The sequence below is a fragment of the Plodia interpunctella genome, chromosome 6 (genome assembly GCF_027563975.2).
Source record: "Plodia interpunctella isolate USDA-ARS_2022_Savannah chromosome 6, ilPloInte3.2, whole genome shotgun sequence".
In the NCBI taxonomy this organism is placed as follows: Eukaryota; Metazoa; Arthropoda; class Insecta; order Lepidoptera; family Pyralidae; genus Plodia; species Plodia interpunctella.
In genome coordinates, this window is record NC_071299.1 from 3,960,973 (window position 1) to 3,964,515 (window position 3,543).

The window sequence follows — 3,543 nt, forward strand, 5'->3', positions numbered from 1 at the left end:
GGAATAAAGAGACATCATCTCTTTCATTCCATCTGGAGTTGGCAACACAGACTGACACGTTCAGTATGAAGTAATAAAATGTTAATTAGTTATTCTCGATGTCAGAAAAACAGAATCTTAGTTTCTTTCAACTGTTTGTTAGCAATAAAAGTTTTATATTTATAAATAACTGATGCTCGTTATATTAAAACAAAACATTTTATTATATCATATACTATTGTTTGTCTCCGCAATGATCCGCTCGATCATTAGATGACCTAATCGACTTCTTCTGTTGAAAAATGTGAAAAAGGAGCTATTATATAATAGTATTTTCAATGGAGACGAAGTAAAAAGCAACAATAGCAGTTATATATAAGACTATATATAGCCTTTTGTTACCAGACTATGATGAATGATAACAATATATTTTTGGAATTATTCTCTTTCTCGGATATAATTCGAAACTCTTCCTTTTAGACATTCATTATTACACAATTATAATGACACAATTAGACAATTATAATGCGAATACATTTCAGTTATCTTTCTCAAACTACAGAAATGTTAATAAATTTTAATAATACATTTAAATATGAATGGAATAGTTTGATTACTTTATCTTTAATAAACAAATGTTCAAACATATTTTAACTTCCAATGATTAATTTTATCTCGACCAGAACCATTCGCGGAATTATTCCAACTATATGATGTAGCTGTATTAATGCTTGTAAATATGTAAAATAAAAACACTTTATAATTTGATATGCATTTTATTCATAGTTGTGCTCTGATAAACATTGAAAGCACTGAAATAATATCACTGTTACATAGTACCTATAAGGAAATCTACTTTATCTATGTAGATTTCATGAACTTAATTATTTCTAGTTCCTTCTGCGTTTGTAAATATTTTAACGTTTAAACTAATATTTTATGATTTTCCTGCTGTTTGCTGAAAGAATAGCAAAATTTTTGGAAAATTTTCCCAGCGTTTGAAAGCTTAATATTGTTTTGGTAATACACCTACTGCACATAAATGTATCTCTAAAATCCTCTAAAATTATGTGTGTAAGTTTAATATTGTGATATGAAACTGTTGCCCGCAGCTCCGCCCATTTCTGTAGTGTGTTTTATTTTTGTAGTATGTCCTTAGATCATTAGCTCTATCTATTCCAAATGTCATCAAAATTCACATAACGGTTTAAAATTCTATCTTTTAACCGTAAAAGAGACAAACAAACAGACAATCTTTCACATTTATAATATTAGCATGGAAGTTTTATTGTCACATATATTTCCTTTTTTCCACATGAAAGTACCTACTATACAGTGTATTTATTTATACATAAAAGATATAAGTGAAAGAAAAACCATTACTCAATCTAATATCAGGACTTAACATGCATTTCAGTTCACAGGTTTGTGCAATATTATTATTATTGTTTATTGTCTTGTATTAATTAGTCTTTGTAATATTGTTACCGCCAAATATTCGCTGTCTCAATTTTCCATTTAAGTAAGATTTCAGTCGTAAATACCGCATTGATGTTTTAATAGAAAACGATCAAACGTAGGGTTTATTGACAGAAATCTGAATAGCAAGCCATTTTATTTGACACATTTGTGGGTATTTCTGTAGTAATAAAATAAGATAAGTTATGAAACTATTCTATTGAAGAACTTGTTTTGTCGGTATCCTTACATCCTTATCCTTACATATTATAAAACAATGTCCTTTGCGTCTGTCTGTTCGCGATAAACTTAAAAACGACGGCACGGATTTTCATGCGGTTTTCGCCAAATGATAGTGTGATTCCGGAGGAAGGTGTAGGTGTAATTTATTATGTTTTTACCCAAGCGAAGCCGGGACGGGCCGCTAGTACTTTATAAAATAAATTCTTCGTTTTGGTAAGATTTTATTCTTTTCATAACTTACTGTAAAAAGGATCTGTGTATCTAGTTTGGAGTCCCTTTTTTCTCATAATACATTTTGTTCTTTGGCATACTGGTTTTGGTATACTTAATTGATTTTTGACATTATTAACTTTCAGGTTAAGTTAGTTATGATTCATATAGTTATACGTAAGAACGTTATGCTTAAAAATCATTATGTCATAATACAGTATGCTATATTACATTATGACTTAATTTTTTATGCTTATGTATATGTACCCATCAAATTTATATTTTCAGAAAAAAGAATGTTCACCCACATAGTTATTATTCTTTTATTATAAAAACATATGATCTAGTTTTATGAACAAAAAACATTGTAATAAATTCTAATGAATTTAACAACATTTAAATTGTAGGGAGAGTAAGAATTTTCAAATAAATTGATTAAACTACTCAGTTCCTGCGCGGCCTGATCTAACTGCGATCTTAATGTTGTTCAATTGTCTTTATTATCTCCTGGCTCGAAGGGTTAAGCAATCAAATCACAGCTAACAACCCCATACAAATCCAGCCACTTAATCTAATTAAACCTTATTACATTTTGCAAGCTCAGTACCCTATTATTAGACACTACAAGTTGAGACAGTGATTAATCCCACAAAATGAACACTAAAGTCTCTCAATTAGTATCTGAAGCCAGCTATTATGGGCTAAATGCAGTTCAGGCTAAATCGCCATAAAGATCAGTTATTGTAGAAATATGAGTTATAAGAATTGCTCTATCTATATTTTGGTATCGATCTATTAGCGATAAATATACTTAATAGTAAACTCCATATCGACATGGATAGAAAGATTTCTAAATTTCTATCGATATCGATACATTCGTGATTAATTGGCCCATATTTTCTTTCATTAATTAACACTTTACATATTTGGTTATCTGTATTTTTTTCGTAGATTTATCTAGACGGGTACGTAGCTTAGTATATAAAAGAAAAGTTTATCAAATATTCTTCAAGGACACATACAATTAGTAAATCAATTATCTTATTTTTTCCACCAGTCAACTTTGACGTCAGCTTTAACCTATTCGCCTGCGCCGTCGTCGTATAGACAAAATGGTAATGGTACTTTGAGTTTTTTTGCGCAGGTTAAAATAAACGCCACAGTTGACTGGTGCAATACCGCAGAATTAGTAGGCACTACGAACTAATTCCATGTGCAACACACCCTAAAGTCTCCTTTACGTCACTGAGAAGCGTAATTTGACGTCACGCGACGCGGTTTGCCGAAATACTTTCATACGATCACTTTCGTCGATTCACTTTCATCGAAAGTGCAAGTGGCCCGGCCTACCTCAACAATGACGACTTTGACGTAGCACTCTCGTTCTTCGTCACACTTGACGACGAAAGTGGCGAAACTGTATCACGGTGTCACACTTTCCGGTGAACTGAAGATTTTTTTTAAACTTAGTAACCGTGTTATGAGTGTATACTTTTATTGCCGTCGACATTTACTTTTATTCTTATCAAGTATTATGTGTTTGTACCAGATATAATAGTTGATATAATAGTTAATAAAATAGTTGATTGTTAGACAAGGATCGAAAAGAAAGTAAAAAGATTTATTGATATTTAACTGAATTTATCTTCGGTG